We start from the raw sequence: 16,459 nt of genomic DNA, 5'->3' as shown, positions 1-16,459 counted from the left end.
CCGCAGAGTGGGCAGTGGAGGCGGGGCTTGGGCGGGGAGGGGCTTGAGGCTCCCTCCCGCGATCTCGGGCCTCCCTCCCGGATTTGACCCCGGAAGCAGGGTGTTGGGCTCCGGTGCGGTAGCGACGGGGGACTGCGGCGCTAGCCTCAGGTACCTCTTCTCGCGGGAGGCGCCGCAACCTTAGTGTTTCTCTTTCTCCCCTATCGACGGATGCAGATGAGAGAGGCGGGACTCGGTGCTTGCCCCGCCGCGGCGTTCCTGGTGCTGCTTATCGACCGTTCGCGTTTCCCCGCCTCCCCTCTTCCCGGTTCTGCGTGGGAAGCGCGGGATTTTTTGCTGAAATGGAGGGATCGGTTGTTTTTGACACCTGCCCTCCTGGAGACGGGAAGTGGGGTCTCCAGTGATCTTACATTGCTTTTGTCAGGCCTTTGCTGCTAGGTGCAGAGGGTCGGTGATTTAACCGCTTAAGCTGCGTCACTTACCGTTCGGTTTCCCACCTGTTAGAAGAAGGGCTAACCTAATACTCGACTCTTTCTAGCCCTTGCAACCTGGCCACACTAAGGAAGTGCAAGTTTTCTCGCCTCCTGCGTGTTAGCAACAAATTGATGCTTTTCAGAATGGGTGGGGGTAAGGATCACTGAGCTAGGAGAGGAGACGAATTTAAATATGTTAGATCCTGAGCAGGTGCGCCTCTCCCTGACATAGTTTACTTATCACGAAGTGAAAGGGTTAGATAATATGAATGTTTTGCAAGATCCCAGCTAAGTTTTGTCCATGTGATTCACGGACTCAACTCCCCGGCAATCTTACCCCCACATTGCCCTCTACGCACCAGGACGTTGGAGGCTTCGAAGATAAAATGTTTGTTTCAATGAGATTCGGGGATGGGGGGTTTCTTAAAACCTTAGCTGGTTCATGTGAATGTTGATTTCAGAGCTTTATCTCCTGGGATTGGTACTGCCTTGCCAGGGATATTCTAGAATGAGCGCTCATAAAAATACCTGCCAACGCTACTGCGGAAATGGGGGGGGGGGGGGACAACAACTTTTTTTATTGGAGTATTATCACTTTTTGGAAACTGAGTCCATGAATTTGCTTAAAGATCCTGAGTTGTCACCATTCAAATTCAGGCACTAGACGGAGGCTCCTAATTTAGTCTCGTAGTTGCCTTAAGCAAAGAAGATTCTTTTTGAGATTTCATGTGGCAGTTTAAGACAGATGTGCCATAATTAAATGATACCCTCCCTCAGTGTTTATTTAGCTGAATATATTTGTCTTTTAATTTAGCTGTCACGAAAACAAATTTAAAGGATTTCTTTAGCCAGATGCAGGGTGCATGTGAGTTAGTGTATACAAGAATGGTGGTTGTACTGGCTCAAGTCCATAAAGTTTATATTTTTGTGCATAAACCTTGACTTATTTTGCACACTGTTGTTTTGGGAAACAAGTTGATGTGCGTTATAAAGGGTAAGGTAGGCATGAATATCTTTAATAGCAGTTTTTAAAAAAAGCAGCCCTTAATGTACCAGATGCTAATATCATTGTTTTATTATAATTAAAAGACCACTTTCACATACCAATGGCCTTTAAAAAAACAACAACAGAAAGATGAACAAGAAAATAATTTAAAACATATTTTTGGATATTTTTGGAGTCATTTAAATGTATTGTGTAATACATAATGCACAGAGAAGAGTATACATGGCTGTTATGCATAGTTTCCAGAGAAATTAAATGAACTCATTCAGGGGAAGAAATGGAATTTAGCCAATTAATAGTTTGTGCTTCCTCAGTTATATTCCCCTCTAGAGGAGCCACAAATAAACACTATCTTGAAATTTGTGTTCAGCACTCTAAGCTTTTCTATATAGTTTATCACACATGTTGGCATTCTTACATGGTATGTTTGATTTTGCTGGTTTTGACCTTTCTATAAATGGAATCATAGGATATATATCCTTTGACTTGTTTATTTTGGTTGTTTTTGAGATTAATCCATGTTGACATATGTAGGTGAGTTCATTCTTTTCATTCAGCTGTTTTGCTGTGTTACTGACATTTTGATTGCATATGGGGCTGCTATGCATGCATATTTTTGTACCTATTAGTTGGTATACTTGTGCAGAGGTATATCAGTAGAACTTAGGATGTGTGTCTCCAACTTTACTAGTAAAACCAAATACAGTTGACCCTTGAACAACACAGGTTTGAATTGCATAGGTCCACTTGTTTCCAATTTTTTTTTATAAATATAGTACAGTACTGTAAATGTGATTTATTCAAGATTTTCTTAATAATACTTTCTTTTTTAGAGGAGCCTGAGTGGCTCAGTCGGTTAAGCATCCAACTTTGACTCAGGTCATTATCTCACGGTTGGTGAGTTCCAGCCCCTCATCAGTCTCTGTGCTGACAGCTCAGAGCCTGGAACCTGCTTTGAATTCTGTGTCTCCCTCTCTCTCTGCCCCTGCCTAGCTTGAGCTCTGTCTCTCTCTCTCAAAAATAAATAAACACTAAAAATTAAAAAAAAAAAAAAACCTTTCTTTTTTGGGGGATGCCTGGCTGGCTTAGTTGGGTAAGCATCCGACTTCAGCTCAGGTCATGATCTCATGGTGAGTTTGTGAGTTCCAGCCCTTCATGGGGCTCTGTGCTCACAGCTTGGAGCCTGGAGCCAGCCTCGGATTCTGTGTCTCCCTCTTCTCTCTGCCTGTCTCCTGCTTGCACTCTCTCTCTCTCAAAAATAAATAAACATTAAAAAAGTTTTTTTAATTAATATTTTCTTTTTTGTAGTATATTGGAAGAATACCGTATATAATACATATAACATATAAAATATGTTTTAATCAGTTGTTTATGGCTTCTGGTAAGGCTTCCTGTCAATAGTAGACTATTAGTAGTTAAGTTTTGGAGGGAGTCAAAAATTATATTCATTTTTCCACCACTGTAGGGGTGGGTAGGGTGTGCACCCCATCCCCACATTGTTCAAAGGTCAACTATACTGAACTCCAACTAGTCATACCAATTTATTGTTTTATCAGAAGTATAGGAGAATTTCAGTTGATGCACATTTTTGGCAACTCTGAAAGTTTTTTACTCCTAATCTGATGGAGATAAAATAGTTTCTTGTGGTCATAATTTGCTCTCCCTGATTACTAATAAGATTGAACAGCTTTTCAAATATTTTTTGGACATTTGTGTGTGTCAGTGTTTTGTTCTTTTATGCTTATTTTTAATTTTTTTTAGTGCTTATTTTTGAGACAGAGAAAGAGTGCGTACGCGTGCACACATGAGCAGGGGAGAGGCTGAGAGAGAGAGGAAGACACAGAACCCCAAGCAGGCTCCAGGCTCTGAGCTGTCAGTGCAGAGCCCAGTGAAGGGTTTGAGTTGAGCCTTGAGATCAGGACCTGAGCCCAAGTCGGATGCTTAATGGACTGAACCACCCAGGTGCCCCCATTCTTACTAATTTTTGGGAGCTTTCTGTATTAGTGTGGATAGCAATACTGCGTTTCCAAGTTTTTGACTTATCAATTTTTTTCTTTCTTTCCTTTTTTTCCCCCTTTCTTTTATTGGAAGGAACTCTTTTAATATATTTAAAATGTTTCCCCGTTTTGTTTAATATAGTTGAAAAAGTCAATTAAAAATTCTCATTTAAGAATCTTTTCTTAAAACAAGCTCTTAAAGATATTATATATTTAAAAACATAGTTTGTCTTTCATATTTAAAAAATAATCCATCATTTAGAATTGAGTTATGTATGTTGTCAGATAGGTATCCAATTTCTTTTGTTTTTGTATTTTTTTTCAGTAGGCTCCATGCCCAGTGTGGAGACCAATCCAGGGCTTGAACTCACTACCGTGAGATCAAGAGTGGGATGCTTTGGGGAGCCTGGGTGGCTTAGTAGGTTAAGCATCCCACTCTTGTTTTCAGCACAGATCATGATCTCACAGGTTCATGAGTTTGAGCCCTATGTTGGGCCGTGTACTGGCAGTGCAGAGCCTGCTTGGGATTCTCTCTGCCTCTCCCCTGCTCATTTGTGTGCTCTCTCTCTCTTTCTCTCTAAATAGATTAAAAAAAGGGGGGGGGGGAATGTTTAACCGACTGAGCTACCCATTGTTGTGAGTTTTTTGTTTTCATTTCAGTCCCAGCATCATTTATTGACTACATCACCATCAACAACAAACCTTCAGCATCACCTAGGTTTTCCTATATGTGTGGGTCTGTTCCTGAGCTTTGGTTCTGTTCTGTTGGTCTGTTTCTCCCTGTACCAGCGGTACCAGGCTCCTCAATACTCTGGCCCTGTATTAATTTTTGATGTCTGGGGGGCAAGTTTTTCTATCTTGTGTTATTCAGGAATGTCTTCATAATTCTCGCCGCTTTGCGGCTGTCTACGAATTTAGCTTGTTGAGTTCCATCAAAGATCATATTGAGATTTGATCACGATTGCATTGACTCTTTGGATTGATTTCAGGAGAAGTAACATATAAGGACAACTTTTACTTTTTTTGACCTACTTTGGTCTTATTAACATCTTTCCAAAAAGTTTCATCATTTTCTATAGAAAAGTTTTGATTTTTAGATTAGATTTATTTCTAGCTACCTTGTTTTGGTTGCTATCATGAATGGTATATATATTTTTACTTTTAATTGTAATTTCTTTTGAGAGCTAGAATCCCAAGCCTGTAGCTGGAGGTTCAGTTTTCCTATCTTTTGTTCATTTACATGGATTGTGGTTATTGATATTTTTGGATTCATTTTTATAGTCATTTTGTGCATCCTGTGTTCTGCTTTTTTGTTGTTTATTTTTTTTCCCCCTCTTGCCTTCTTTTGAATTGACCTTTCAAGTTTTTTTCCTTAATTTCATTTTATTCATTTGTATTACTTAGTAGTTTGTTTGTTTTATTTTAATTAGGCTCTATGCCCAGTACAGAGCCCAACATGGCTCTGATGAACCATGATGAACTCATGATGCTGAGATCAAGATCTGAGCTGAGATCAAGAGTCAGATGCTTAACTGACTGAGCCACCCAGACACCCCTCCTGTCTATTAGTTTAAATGTTATGTATCGTTTTTACAATTTTTGTGGTCACCCTTTAACATGCATATTGAACTTAAAGTCTAAAGTTACTGTACTCTGTGTCACCACAAGAACCTGTATCTCTATTTACCTTTCTCCCTATTTTTATGCTGCTGTCTAGAGTTTTAGTTCTTTTTTTTTTTTTAATTTTTTAACGTTTATTTATTGTTGAGAGACAGAGAGAGCATGAGCATGGGAAGGGCAGAGAGAGGAGGAGACACAGAATCCGAAGCAGGCTCCAGGCTCTGAGCTGTCAGCACAGAGCCCAATGCGGGGCTCGAACTCACAAACCACGAGATCATGACCTGAGCCAAAGTTGGACACTTAACTAACTGAGCCACCCAGGCGCCCCTAGTTCTATCTTGATTTCTTGTAACCCCACAAATTTAGCATTATTATTGCTTTATGCAGTTGGTACCGACTTAGAATTATTTACTTATTTATCATATTTACATCTCATATTTACATGTCAACCTTTTCTTTGGTATCATTTCCCCTCTTTTTGAGGTTCTTTTAGTGAGAATCTTTGATAATAAACTCCATGGGTATATATTTTTCTGAATATGTTTATTTTATCCTTGTTCTCAAAGGATGGGTTTACCCCTCTTTCTGTGGTGTAGAATTCTAAATGGACAGTTACTGTCTTTCAAAACTACCTTGATACTACTTTGCTCTTATAATACTTACTTTTCTTTGAAACTGTGATTATGTTGTAAGTTTTCATGTCTCTTTCTGCTTGATCCTCAGTTTGTCTTTGGTGTTCTGCAGTTTTACTGTATAATATATCCTGATGTGGATTTCTCTCATTTAGTTTGCTGGAAGATACATTGTGCTTCGTGAATCTGATAATTCTTGTTTTATTAGCATCGGGACATTTTCAACCATCATCCCTTTGAATAGTGCCTCTCTCTTATTATCTAACTCCTTCTAGAACTCTGATTAGAAATAAGATGTTCTCGTGTGCTCTTGACCTCTGTTTTATAATTCATCGGTTTTGATTCTTTGAATTCTGGATAATTTCTTTCATATCTTTCAGTTTACTAATTCTTTATGAAGTTGTGACTTATTTGCTGTATCTCATTTCAATACTATTTTTTATTTGCTTGTTTCTGGAAACCTTGTTTGTTTTTTTTTTGTTTTTTGTTTTTTTGTTTTTTTATCAACTCCTAGATCTTAGGAGTTGATATTCTCTTGTCATAGTTTCTGGTCTCCTTTATTTCTTCAAATATTACAGGATATAAAGTATATCTATTTATAACCTAGTTTTGACACCCACAGTCCTAATGGGTCTCATTCTGTAGAGTTTTTTGATTCTGTTGACTTACCCTTGCTGTGGCTTGTTTGTTCATTTGTATAGTCATTTTTGATCATGAATTCATATTTCTTGGAAGTTTTGGGTGATTTCTTTGAGATTTAGTCTGAGGGTGTGTTTCTTCAGAGAAGATTCGTGTTTCCTACCTCCCAAGGTGTTTGAGCCCCAGACTTTGTCCTTGTCCCTATGGGGCACAGATCATTAAAACCCAGACTTTTAGCTATTAGAACTCAGCAGTGGCCATAGGGAAAACATTAGCTTCAGTACTTGCATATACTCCTGCGGATTTGTAGACCCATGTCCTTTCTGGTTTCTAATGGGGTTTCTTTATTCTTTTGTTAGCTTGGGCGTACATAAAACCTATTTATATTTAAGACATTACCATAAATACTCTTCATCCTTTCACACGATCAGTCAGTCAAAAACAAATTTAAGCTGTTTTACAATGGTCATTCAGTGGCTAGGATTTCAGAAGATATAAAAGTGGCAGAGAGTATAGTAATGAATTCTGGCTCCATTGTCCTTCTTGGTCAGACCCCTGTGATTGTGCACTGATGGGAATTTGAGTCAGACTTTGACATATGGTTGAGAGAGCTGTTGCCAGGTTTTATCTTCTTTATGTGCATTTTGATGAAAACTTGGGAAGGAGGTATAAAACAGCCAGCCTTTTACCTCCTTGGGAGTCTGAAGCAAGTCTTCAGACAGATAGCAATACCTCTTGACTAGACTGTTAGCGACTTGTTAGCTACTTGCTGTGCTAGTGCTGTTTTTACCCAGGTCTCAGCACCATGCTTCGTACCCACCTGCACAGAGGAGGTGGTAGAGAAGCAGGCCAGAAGGCAGCAAATAGACTGGGGACTCCCTTGAATTTGGAGAAAGGGCCTTGTCTGGTTTTGTTTCTCTAGGGCATAACACTGTGCCTGGCTGGTATTTGGCCTTTAAAACATGTTGGTTGAATGAATTAAAAAGTGAACAAGTGAACAAATGACTAGATTTTAGCAGTTTATTTAGTTAGTTTTTTAAGTGGGCTTCATGCCCATCACAGGGCTTGAACTCATGAACCTGAGATCAAGAGTCTCATGCTCTACCGACTGAGCCAGGCAAGTAACCCCATAGCAGTGTGCTTTTATTTGGAGAGCAGGTAGAGACTTTTGATGATACATTTAGGTTGTTTTGAAAGTCAAATGACCCCTTCCACTATGTGAGGGGACAGGGGGAGGACAGCTGTGTATGGACCAGGCAGCAAGTTCTCACCAGACAGTGAATCTGCTGACATCTTGATCTTGAACTTCCAAGCCTCCAGAATTATAAAATATAAATCTGTTGTTTATGAGTTAAAAAAAAAAAAAAAAAAAAAAAAGAAAAGAAAAAAAGTCAAATAATGGAGACTTTTATAAGCAATTTTGGGAGTGAGTCCTTTTGGAAGCTGAATGTCATGGTTCCTGTTATGTGTTAAATGTATTTAAGTGAGCAGCTAGAGCAATTTGAAGACTTGCACTGAATGTTTTATTATTCTTATTTCTATTAATTCTAGGTTTCTCTGTGCTGTAGAGAGTTGTAAAGAGGTGTGACCGTACATCATTCTCCCTGAGGACTGCATTCTCCCATAGAACATTGTTTAAATATGCCCCAAGATTTTGTTTTATGTGAACAGATGCTTTTTGATAGAGTTGTCTGGAGTCTTTTTCAGGATTTTTTTTATTTCAGAGTAGCAACATTGAATGCAGTGGGTAGAAATTAGTATTGTATTCGTTGGAATCTGTGTTATTTAAAGCAAAACTTAAATGGTTTTGGGATGCCTGGCTAGTTCAGTTGGTAGAGCATGTGACTCTTAATCTTGATGCTATGAGTTTGAACCCCACGTCAGGGGTAGAGTTTATTTAAAACAATTTTATTTTACTTAATAAAAAAAACTTAAATGGCTTTTTGGTGGCATTTAGGTACAATTATGTTTGTAGCTTTTCTAAAACATAAAAACATATCATTGTGTCATTACTTTACAGTCAGGGTGACATTAAAATTTGACTCTAAATTACCTTCTTGGTGAATGAATGAGACCCAAATGATATAAATCATAAGCAAAATTTGGTTGCAAGCTCTTAAAAGGCAACAGCTTTATCTTCTAAATTTCTATATCTCTTCACACTATTTAGCATCTTTATTTTTTTTTTATTTTAATTTGTTTTATTTTTTATCTTTTTTTTAACTTACATCCAAATTAGCATATAGTGCAACAATGATTTCGGGAGTAGATTCCTTAGTGCCCTTACCCATTTAGCCCATCCCCCCTCCCAGGACCCTTCCTGTAACCCTCAGTTTGTTCTCCATATTTATGAGTCTCTTCTGTTTTGTCCCCCTCCCTGTTTTTATATTATTTTTGTTTCCCTTCCCTTATGTTCATCTGTTTTGTCTCTTAAAGTCCTTATATGAGTGAATTCATATGATCTTTGTCTTTCTCTGACTAATTTCACTTAGCATAATACCCTTGAGTTCCTTCCACGTATTTGTAAATGGCAAGATTTCATTCTTTTTAATTGCCGAGTAATACTCCATTGTATGTATATACCACATCCATTCATCCATCGATGGACATTTGGGCTCTTTCCATACTTTGGCTATTGTTGATAGTGCTGCTATAAACATGGGGGTGCATGTGTCCCTTCGAAGCAGCACACCTGTATCCCTTGGATAAATGCCTAGTAGTGCAATTGCTGGGTCCCAGGGTAGTTCTATTTTTGGATTTTTGAGGAACCTCCTTACTGTTTTCCAGAGTGGCTGCACCAGCTTGCATTCCCATAGTATCTTTCTTTAGAAAAAAAAAAAAATCTATGGTTTTCACATGTACTGCATTAAAAAGGGATTTTTTTTTTTTTTTTTTAAGAAGGTAAAACCTCTTGAAATTAAGATATCTGCTGACTGGAGTGCATCACATATTAGGTGATCGCACCCATCCCTAGAGGAACAATTTACAGGTTACAACGAGGAATTATCCTAATGCTTAGAGTGAAGAGATGGAGAAACCCTGGTTTAATGTAATGGGAGATTTTATCTTCCTAAATTAGTAGAATCAGGGGAGACATTACTATGCTGTTCTGTTTTTTTATTTTGTTTTATAAATAAGGGGCAGTAAAGGAAGAAAACAGTCAATTCTTACCACTATCAGGATACCAGTTTTGATCCCGAAAATAAAAGGACAGCTAATTAAAAGGAAAACAAACCATCGAAAATCCCCGAATCCAACAACAACAACAACAACAACAAAACTACACAAAGCTTCCCTGACGATTCTAACAGAGACTTTGGGGGTCATATTTATTTACAAAGTAATGGAGGAGAGTAAAATTGCATCAGGTCCATTTTACCCTTGGTGAAACCATCTGTATGCAATGATGGAAAAAGGATCTGAGAAGAAAGGTTCTATCCTAAAATTTTCTTGGGCCAACTGTGACTTTCCAAGATGACTTTATCATACGCTTGAAAAACAGTTCTGCTAGAGAAAATTCCAGAAAATTAGTAATTCCGGATTATATAATGCTTCCATGATAGCGGGATCTTATTATTATGGCAACAGCTCTGAGCAGTATGTGTCTTCCATACTCATGAAAAGCTGGCAGTTGAGATTATCAGCTGCAGCCTCTGTGGCAAATAAAGACAGCTGTTAAAAGTCATCAAGTTGTGGTGATCAACTGGAAACACCCCCCGACCCAGATCCAGGAAAAAAACTACAAAATGAAGAAAAAAAGTTCCAGCCTGGGCCCTGTTGGAATCTGCACTGTGAAGTCCTCTGGAGCTCCTTTCCACTCTTCCAGAATCCTGCCTTGCCCGATGCTATATAATTATCAATTCGTAGCTTGAGATCTTCCAACTTTATAAGTATTTTAGGTATTCTGTTTTGGTTAAAACTCATACCTGTTTATCAATTTGCTAAAAGCAACGATAGGATCATGTTAGGGAAGTGAGTTTTATTAAATCCTATATCTTCAATTTTTAACAGCTATTAGATAACGCACATGATGTCACTTTCCAGTTAGGTAACAAGTGAAAAGGTTCAAAGTGTTATATTAGAGGGCAGGCAGTCTTCACAGTGAGGTCACCACCACCACTCTGTATTCATCTGGGTACGTCGTAAAAGCTGCGCTGGTGCGTGCTGAGGGCATCTGTGAGCTACTCCAGACCAGCAGAAATGGAATGAAAATACTACTACAAGAAGAAAAAAAGAACAATGTAAAATTTCTTACTGTTAGAAAAGAGCTTGTTCACCTATTTTTTAAATGGTTGATGGTGGATATTAAAATGCTCTGGTTTTTAGATTTCACTGGATGTTTATTTTTTAAAAGTGTTTATTCATTTTGCGCACTCAAGAGAACACTCAGGGGAGGGGCATAGAGAGAGACAGAGAGAGAATCCCAAGCAGGCTCTGCGCTGACAGGGCTCTATCCCATGAACTGTGAGATCATGACCTGAGCAGAAATCAAGAGTCAGATGCTCAACCGACTGAGCCACCCAGGTGCCCCCTCCATTGGATAAATTATTTATTTATTTATTTATTATTTTTATTTTTAGTATTTTTTAACATTTATTTATTTTTGAGAGAGAGAGAGAGAGACAGAGTGCGATCAGGGGAGGGGCAGAGAGAGAGAGAGGGAGACACAGAATCTGAAGCAGGTTCCAGGCTCTGAGCTGTCAGCACAGAACCTGATGCAGGGCTCAAACTCACGAACCATGAGATCATGACCTGAGCCGAAGTCAGATGCTTAACCGACTGAGCCACCCAGGAGCCCCTCCATTGGATAAGTTTAAAAGAATGTTACAACATTTTTTTTCAACATGTGGATATTTATAATGTGCTAGAAACTACATCCTTTATAATTTTCAATGGAAAATTTTAGATATTACCTTAAAAAATGCAGGGATGCATAATTTTTCACAATTCTTTTAGGGGGTATGTGAGCACTAACGTATGATTAGTGGCTTTGAGACTCTTTCGCCTGTAACCTGAACTAAGAAATACATTTCATATCATGACCTAGCACATGCACCCAAAGGCAAAAGTTCGTAAAACATTTTTTACCATATATGATGCTCTCTTGATAATCTTTTTTGCTTCCTTTTCTTCTTTTTATTTTAGAGAAAAAGAGAGAGCATGCAGGGGAGAGGGGCAGAGAAAGAGAGATGCAGGGGCACACTCCACAATCAGCACAAAACCTGACATGGGGCTCGATCCCACGATGCTGAGATCATGACCTGAGCTGAAATCAAGAGTCACATGCTCAGCCGACTGTGTCACCCAGGCACCTTTTTTTCTATTTCATTCTATTTAAAAATGTGGTCATGACCCACTAAATTGAGTTTATTTCCACTAAAAGGTCGGGACCTGCAGTTTGAAACACAGCTATAGATCCAAGATTCAGTTCTTTGTTTTTTTCCTTTTCTGAGTGCTTTTTTTCTTTTTGGGGGGTGGAGCAGTTAAAAAATCTGAGAGTTGGAAATAAAATTTATGTTAATGCTTCAGTTTAATTAATTGGCTTTCACACTTCAGGGGAGCTCGTCTGTGACATCAGTTTCTTTCCTTGCTCCCCTCTTGCTTATCCTCCCAGATGTCTGCACCTTTCCCCTATTATATCAATGTCACAAACCTTCAACAATAAAACACCAATGTGGGATGGCAAAACAGAGGCGAATCTTTGGGTAATCCTAATTGGTAGTCCAGAGTTAGTGGATAAATTTAAAAAGAGCTTAGAGTCCTCTCTCTTATACAGATACAAAATCTGCCAGAGACTTTACTGAGTCCATTAAGCAGGGAACTAGTAAGATATAACTACTTCAAAAGAGAACTCAAAGTATCACCGCACATTTATAGTCAAAGGGGAAATGTTGAATTTATAAATGGTGTAAAACTGGTCACTCCCACAAAGCCGTAATGGATGCCTTCTACCAGATACATTTCTGTGGACAGGAATTATTTGCATGACTATCCATTTTCTACAGGTTACCACCTACAGAGTTGTAATATAACCTAGTCAAAGATAAACAAAGGTTACAATAACCCAGATGGATAAGCTAGCCAGAATATTCACTGAATTCCAAATCCTTTCACAGTTTTTCTTTATACTGATCAGATGCAAGCTATTAAGCCCATTCCTGGCCTAGGTTTAAAATTTTGCACCTGAAGGCCACATCCAGTTTGTGGAAGATTTATTCAGTCTCTGGAGTATTTTTACATATTTTGAGTTTCTTGCTATCAGCTAAAGAGTAGATTTTTTTCCAAAATAATCTGATTTCTGCTTTCTCTTGAAATATCAGACTCGGTGATACTGGGCCCACATTCCTACATGGAACTGTGATTGGAAATGCCAAAGGTGCCGTCTGTTGTGGTTTTCTTTTTAATTTTTTTATTTATTTTTGAATGAAAGAGAGAGCCTGAGTGGGGGAAGGGCAGAGAGAAAGGGAGACACAGAAGCCCAAACCAGCTCCAGGCTCTTGAGCTATCCGCACAAAGCCACACGCAGGGCTCAAACCCACGAACCGCGAGATCATGACCCAGAGCCAAAGTGGATGCTCAACCAACTGAGCCACCCAGGCGCCCCATGTGTTTTATTTTGTTTTGTTTTTTAATAGAAAATAGAAAAATGCAATTACCACAGAAAAACTATAAAGTGAATATAAACTGGCCATGCATCCTGGTAGCAGCAACGATTAGGTTTGGTATATATTTTTCTGTATTTTTGTTTTCTAAGAATAAACATGCCTGTCTCCTCTCTGCACACAAAATAGAAATTACTTTCATAATTAACAAGCCTGTTCTTTTTTTTTTAAGAAACAAGAAAAACTACAGAAAGGATATAAGTAGTATAAAACAAATACAGTAAAGAGACATACTGTAAAGAATATACAAAAAAGATGCTAAAACAGATTATTAAAGAACTACAAGTAAATCATATCAGCTAAAATGACATATTAAAAAGCTGCTTGAGGTCTATTCAGCTAGAAGTTTCTCTAAGGACTGGGCCAGATGGAGCAGCAGTAGGTAACCCCAGCCTCCTGGGCCCATTCACAGGTGTTAACAGGGGACCTTCAGACTGAGGTGGCTTTAGATCTTCAGGAGAGAGCTCTCTAGATGCTTTGAGATCCTCTCCACGGGGGAGAGATGAGCCAGCCACAGCTTCAGCCTGGTCCTGTGTTTGTTTGTAGTGGTTACTGTTATTGTTGTTTTAGCCTTGTCCATAACAGCCAGTGCAAATTGGACTCCAGGCTTTACTAGTTCAAAACCTTCAAAAGCTTTTTCCCCTGGTTCCTGACTCAAGCCCTCACAAGCCTTGTTTGGGTGAAGGGCTCCTCCTCGCGGCTCCCTGGGCATCTCTCCCCTTCCCTCCCTCCTTTTCTCAAGGCGCCTGTGGGAGCCCGGGCCCACGCTCTCTTCAAACTCATTCTGTCTCACAGGAGGCTGGCTTCATGCGTACTTAGCTGCTTGGCATTTGAATTTACCACCCCCGGGTTGTGCTGAAGAGGTCAGTCATTTCTGCAGTTTTGAAACGTGAAACAATATAGTCGAGTTAACATCTAAGTCCTGATAAGACAGCCAAGTATGTTTTTGAAAATTTGAAGAAAAGGGAGGGTACACATCACTTTGGTGATAATTAAGGGGATGTGTTTTCATAGTATAATTGGAGATCTTAAGAGATCATGATCTTAGTCCCTGAACTTTTACATTTTTCTGTTTGTAGTAACACTGATGTTCCTGATTTTAGCTACCACTTACATGCTTAAGTGCTACATGCTCCCTTTCTCTGGGGCACTAGGTCCTGTTTTCCCGACTGCATTTTACATATTTACATTTGTACCAGTCGCTGGTTCCCTACATCTGACTTGTCTGAAATGGAATTTCAGAAAACATTCTGTTTTCTTCTTTTAAAATGAGCTTCCCTTTCCTACTTTTCTTATTCTATCACTTTTTTCAGTCTGTCAGGCTTGAACTTCCAGTCCCCTTGTATTAATTCCTTTCCCTCTGTGTTTTGTAGAGTCCAGAGTCCCTAGGCCCTGTTCCATAGTTCTGCACATCCCTTCTTTTTCATTCAGATGTCTCCTGTCCTAATCCATTCCCTTCTTGCTGCAACTTTCTAGCTTTTTAACTCCATGCTCTCAATCAGCCTCTTCAGCATATCATTTTAAACTTAATCTTTCTGAGACACTAATTTCCTCAAGATCCTAGACTGTACAGTAACATTAAACAAACACTGATATGCCACTCCGGATAGTCTAACATTTTCTTAACTTTTCAGCCCTTTCAGTCATTTGTCTCTACCTTTCTTTTGCAGTCTTGATTTCTTGATGTCTTTTTTTTTGCAGTCTTGATTTCTGCTGCTTATCTACATGCCTCTGTTGAGGTCACTCCCTTTGCTGTCCTCTAAACACACTGTGCTCTTTGTTCATCATGACCCTTCTTACAGGAAAGGCCTTCCTTCTTCTTGTTTGTGTCTGTACCGTACCCGGCAGGTGAAGTTGGGAGTCAAGGCTACCTATTTGTGAAGTCCAGCAGGGTTCTTGTAATTCTCACTGATCCTTTTGGAATCCTTCCGGAGCAAATATGAAGAAAAAACAGTGTGTGTGTGTGTGTGTGTGTGTGTGTGCGTGCGTGCGTGCGCGCGCGCGCAGGCTTCCATACAGGTATCCCCTGCGTTTTGAAAGTTCATATTATGCATGCTGCTGTTGCTCTTGCGAAAGACCTACCTTAGTACTCATTTTCGCTAACTTGAAACAAATCTGAAGAGGATTTTTCACTGCTATGAGAAAAAGAGAAAAGTGAAAATATGTTCAGTGTTTGTTTACTATGGGCTATTCCAGAGGCAGTGTGCACTCTAAGCAGCGAGAGTGACCCTGCCAAGCTCCTTGCCTGGGCACTACACTCAGAATCTCAGCATCAAGCCCACCAGAACTCTGAACTGAGTCCGTGAGCATCTGGGTTTCATCTGCATTTATTCTGTGTGTGCCTTAGCAAGATGTATCCTAAGGTATCCAAAAAAAGCCCAAGAGAGGTTATCTTAGGGTCTGGGAATGTTGAAAAAAATTTTCCATGTAAATTAATGGCAATGGCTTCTTCACTTTGTGCCATTTTGGCTTATGAAAGGTTTCATAGAAACACTCTACTTTCAGATAGCAGGGGAAACTTGTATGTTATTATTATTACAGTTAAATGGCTGTTGTTGATCAGTCACAGATAGGAACTGTAGTCTATTTGATGTATTTACATTTTTAGAAGTCTGTTGAAATGGAAAGAAGATCATCAGATTGAGAAAACCATGTTGCCTTAATCTTTTGGCATGGGTAATATTACTTAAAAGTCATGGGTAAGACTTAAAATAATAGGAAAAAATAAATACATTACCTACCCTGCCCTGTGCCCCTTCAGAACAATGGGGTCTGCCTTGCCTAGCGATCAGGCTAGCCCTTTTATATGCAGTCTCTGTATACCATTAGAAGTGAAGACACTGTCCTTTTATTTTTCAGTCCTGTGTGAATGCACAGAGAAAAGAAGCATTTTGCTTTTTACACAAAGACTATCTGTAACACACACACACAGTGGTTTAAGTGATTTGAGATGATTTTCCACATCATTGTGAACTGAACGTTTATATGACATCTAGAATATTGTGCTAATAATGAATTTTTAAAATAGTATTATTGAGGTATTTTATAAACATACAATAAATTGCACATATTGAGAGTGTCCAGTGTGATGAGTTTTGAGTTCTGTTGGTACCCCTCAGACCATCCCTGTGATCACCATAATGGACATATTCATCACCCCCAGAGTTTCCTTATGCTTCTTTATAACCCCTCCTTCCTCTCCCCCTTCCCTGTATGTCCCCATTCCCCAGGAAATCACTGATCTGCTTTCCATCACTACACATTAGTTTGCACTTTCTAGAAGTTCATATAAATGGAATCATACAATATGAACTCTTTTTTCTGGCTTCTTTCACTCAGCTTATCATTATTATTATGATTATGTTGAGATTTATGCATGTTGTAGCATATCTTAGGACTTCGTTCCATTTTATTGCTAAATAGTAATAGG

The 16,459-nt window shown here is 39.1% G+C and overlaps 1 protein-coding gene across 1 annotated transcript in view; it reads left to right on the top strand.

Annotated features, from left to right (window-relative positions):
- Window positions 1–10: 10 nt before the first annotated feature.
- UMAD1 (UBAP1-MVB12-associated (UMA) domain containing 1) overlaps window positions 11–16,459 on the top strand; it is a 223,378-nt gene continuing 206,929 nt past the window's right edge. Inside the window, exon 1 of the mRNA XM_025929726.2 lies at window positions 11–150. The gene's annotated coding sequence lies outside the window, so the exon portion shown is untranslated. The remainder of the gene's footprint in view (window positions 151–16,459) is intronic.

This window comes from Puma concolor, chromosome A2 (genome assembly GCF_028749965.1).
Source record: "Puma concolor isolate L17-30 chromosome A2, mPumCon1.1.hap2, whole genome shotgun sequence".
Taxonomy (NCBI): Eukaryota; Metazoa; Chordata; class Mammalia; order Carnivora; family Felidae; genus Puma; species Puma concolor.
The sequence above is the reverse complement of the archived record's forward strand: the minus strand, read 5'-3'. Positions and strand labels throughout refer to the sequence as shown.